Source organism: Eretmochelys imbricata, chromosome 6, assembly GCF_965152235.1.
Source record: "Eretmochelys imbricata isolate rEreImb1 chromosome 6, rEreImb1.hap1, whole genome shotgun sequence".
Taxonomy (NCBI): domain Eukaryota; kingdom Metazoa; phylum Chordata; order Testudines; family Cheloniidae; genus Eretmochelys; species Eretmochelys imbricata.
In genome coordinates, this window is record NC_135577.1 from 3369283 (window position 1) to 3373750 (window position 4468).

A 4468-nucleotide genomic window follows, 5' to 3' on the forward strand; every position below is an offset into this window, starting at 1 on the left:
ACCCTTTACAGGTGAGAGGATTTCTCCTCTGGCCAGGAGGGATTTTAAAGGGGTTTACCCTTCCCTTTGTATTTATTACAGCACCGTATGTGATGCTCGTGGGATTGTTGGTGAGGAGCAGGAACGGAAGCAGATCAAAAAGGTCCCTAACATCTAGCAGGTGAGCTACAGGAAATAGCGCTGCTGGGAGCAGTAGGGGGCCTTTGTTGTCATTGTGAACTGGGATCCAGAGCGCGCAGACACGTTCCCAGCCTGTCATGGCACCTGTGGTGAATCCTGCTCCAGAAAGAGCTATTCCTCAGTGCCTGCTACCTCTTCCTGAAGGGGGGGTTCCATGGTCCATGGGACCCCAAAGGTTGGCTGCCCCAGGTCTCTTATCCAGCTTGTGAGATACTAGAGGGATTTGGAGCCTGGCTCTGGGCAATTGACAAGGGCTCTGGTGCTGTTGGTTTTAGGTCTTTGGAGAGATCTTCATGGAAGGCCAGAAAAGATCTTTCCTCCAGGCGATGCTTCTGGCCATCCATGACCCCCAGCTCCGTGTTATCCAGGTTGGGCTGGTGCTGACAGATTCCATTCAGGGGGAAGTCGGCCAGCTGATAGGGAATGAGGTAACCAAAGAAGGATCAATTGGGGAGGGACACCCAGGGCCTTTCACCTCCAGGCCCTAGTAGCATGTTATCCCAGCCACCACCTGCTCTGGGAGAACTGGAGGAGTCAGTCAGCAGAGGCTGCTGAAGTGCCCCATTCCCCTCAGCTACTGTCCAAGGCGTCATCTTAACCACAGGGCTGGGGCCCTTGGGAAAGGTGTCCTCTCACCCCACAGCACTACTGCCCAGAGCCTTCCAGCCCCTCAGCTGGATGGGGAGAGGGAGGCTGAGGGGATTCTGGGGAGAGTAGTTTAATCCCCGGCTGGTTTGGAAGGTCGAACAGCTCTCCCGGTGTGGCTGAGAGGAAGGGGACAGGAGTTCATTCCACAATGGTGGGAGAGGGGTTGGAGGTCACTAGGGAGGAGACAAGATTTCATCGTGGGGGTTGGGTGAGGGAATCTGTCCCTCAGACGTGGGGAAGGTTGGGGTGGAAATTTTGCTGGTTCCCTTTGCCGTTAATGCCCTTCGTTGCCATGCATGTCAGAATCTCTGACTGATTCTTGTTCCCTTGCAGCAGGAGGAGGTTACAGCGATGATAATGGCCCACCTCTTCTATATCCGGTGCTTGCGTCAGGTGCCCAAATCACTGCAGGGGCTGTGCTGAGTGGGACAGCCTTGAAGGGCCCCCCCTTCCCATGTCCAGAAGCTCCCACTCCCTGCCTCAGGTACTGCTATTTCTCATTGGGCGTGGAGGAGAACGGCTCAGGGGAGTGGGCATAAACCCCACAGCACTGAGAGAAACCCAGGCCGAGCACCTCGCTCTTGTCACCATGTCCCATCCAGATCCCTGGGGCCAGGCCAGATACAGTCCCTCCCCCATGCCCAGAGGCCAGTTTCAGAAGCATCAAACTATCAGGGCCACGGGGCTGGCCCAGAAATGAGAGCATCCTCAGGGCCAGGGGTTATCCTCAGTAACCATTGCAGTCTGGGAGGGCTGGCCCAATGTGGAGCCCCTCCCCTGTCATCACTGCTCAGACCTCCCCATGACCCATGTCACCCCGTCGCAGTGAATGTCTGACCATCCCCCACCTGAGGCCCAAGCCACTCACCTGGTATCTGAACCCTTCCCATCCACAAATGAAACTGCCCCCTAACACCTTGGGGCAAGGTAGGATTCTCCCCATCTGGCAGGTGGGGTCTGAGACACAGAGGAAGGGCTGAGATCCTGGTCACACACTCCTGGGGGTAGATCTGGGAACTGGACTGGGTCCCAGGCTAGTCTCTTTCCCTGAGGGGCAACTTCAGGTTCTGCCCTTTATTCTCCCCTCCTGCTGGGGGGAGTCTCTGAGTGTGAAATGAACAGGGAGGGTGATGGGGTCCTAGCACAATGCCTGGGGGGTAGCTCCCCTTGGCTTGGACCCCAGGGTCAGATACATCTTTGTCATCTTGCTCTCCTTCTTTTATTCCTAGAAAGAGAGACCCCCCGATGAGGGGACTCTAGGGATCCAGCTGGACAGGGCCTAGGAGAACCTGTAAGTCATCCTGGTTCCCGCCTGCATGCACCACCCTGTCCTGCTCTGCCCTCCGGTTCTTCACTGTTGACTCTGGTTTGACCCTTGGCTCCGGTCTTTGATTATGACTTTGGCGTGACCCTTCTTAGCTCCAGATGTTGGCTACCCATCCTAGTTCCATACTCTCCTTGCCCTTCTCTAGCCCTGCTCCAGGACCTCCACCAACCCACTCCAGCATTGCCTTCTCCTCCTGATCTTCCTCAAGCACTCGGACATTGACTACCCGGCTTTGACCCTCGGCCTGTATCTGGACTCTGGCTTGACATTGACTTGGCTGATCTTTGCTCTCTGACTATCTGGCTACGACCTTTGGCAGGGATTTAGACTCTGGCTCTAGTTCTCCTTCTGCTTTTTTGATGGACTCTGATCTTGGTTTGGACCGTGGTGTGTCCCTGGACCTTAATTCTAGCACCACTCTCAGCCTAGGTGCAATCCTGCACCTCACTGCAACCTGCGCTCCAACCCCTGGGCCTAATTATCGGATGCAGCACGTGACATTAGGTGGTGCAACTTTTTGGAGAAAAGCAGGCTCTACGCAAGTAAGTGGCCCGTATGCAACAGGGACACACCACACCAGGTGTGAACAATGACCTCACTACATGAGCCTAGCCCGATGATGTCCCTGCTGGAGTTGCGCAATGGAAATGACTGAAAAAGTCGGGGGTTCCTTGAACCAGCTTCCGCCCCTGGACCTACTCCACCTTCTTGACTCGGACACCCAGCATTCCTGATCAATACCCAGATTACATGGATACCTTTTGAAAGAAATGGGGACTCGTTGCCTCTGCTCGAGGACAGACTGAATATAAATAGAGTTTGCACAATTGAATTCACAGAGCCACAGTCATATGTGCCAGCCACCAACAGGACACAGTTCTCTTGGGCATAATGGTTCTGTAGAGCAGTGGATTACAGATAGCTTTGAAGCGGTCATACGCAATCACAGCCAGGAGGCAGCTTTCACTGGTCACAAAGAAACAGACGAAGAATAGTTGTGCCGCACACTCAATGAAAGGAATGGTTCTCGTCTCTGCTACCAAGGTCATGAGCAGCCTGGGAGCTATGGCTGTGGAATATCCAATATCTAAAATGGACATCTGGCTTAGGAAAAAGTACATGCGGGTATGAAGTTCAGTTTCAACCATGATTAACGCTATCATCCCAAGATTCCCCATCAGGCTGACCACATACATCACTAGGAACAACATAAAGAGGGGGATCTGTAGATCTGGATGATCTGTGAATCCTACGAAAATGAACTCTATCACCGTGGAGTGGTTTCTCTCTGCCATTTATTCCAGAAAATCCCTCCTCTGCTGGTGAAAAATAAAAACAAGGATTACAATTAATCGGGGCCAATAAAGTATTGAGTACAGATCCCTCATAATCCTTGTGATTATACACCATTTCATAGGAACAAACATAATACATCAAAGGACACTCCTAGGGAATGTTCTCTTTGTATTACCCACATGCTTTCCATCAGAGATAAGATATGTTCTAACTACAGAAATATTGTATACTCTGTGCTAATATGCATGAAACCATCCAGTGGGTCAAATCTTCTATAAGATAAGAGATATATAGATTGGGAGTGTTTAGTTTAGAAGGGAGGCAAATAATTTCCTATCAATGTACACAAATAATCAATGCTATAGAGTGTATTCATTGTCATTGCTTTTCTCTTCCTAATCCAAACGACCTCAAAGGGCACAAGGGATGCTCAGTGCCCCTTTTACATAGGTGCCTAAATAGAAATTTAGGTGCCTACTATGAGGCAGCCCAGCGGAAAATTTTGGTATCACTGTCTATGTAGCCTTAAAGTGTCATAGTCCTATTGAAGTCAGTGTATGTTTTACAGACATTCTTTGTTACCATGTGCATTATTTTTCCTCCCTCTTACAAATCCTCCCAGAGGTACTAACATTTGTAAGTGGTGTGGACTGTAACGATTCTATGGTTACTTTTGACTCTCAGATTCCCAGAGCCTAGAAAGGAGAAAATGCATCTCCTAGGGATAAATACTAAGTCAACCTGCTGAACTCCTTGCCAAAAGATGTTTTGAGGGCCAAGACTATAGCAGGGTTCAAAAAAGAACAAGATAAGCTCATGGAGGATAGGTCCATCAATGACTATTAGCCAGGATGGGCAGGGATGGTGTCCCTAGACTCTGTTTGCGAGAAGCTGGGAATGGGCAACAGGGGACGGATCACTTGATGATTCCCTGTTCTGTTCATTCCCCCTGGGGCACCTGGCACTGGCCACTGTCAGAAGACAGGAGACTGGGCTAGATGGACCTTTGGTCTGACC

The 4468-nt window shown here is 50.9% G+C and overlaps 1 pseudogene; it reads right to left on the reverse strand.

Annotated features, from left to right (window-relative positions):
* Window positions 1-1318: 1318 nt before the first annotated feature.
* Window positions 1319-3450, reverse strand: LOC144265925 (olfactory receptor 5D13-like; annotated as a pseudogene).
* Window positions 3451-4468: the final 1018 nt, after the last annotated feature.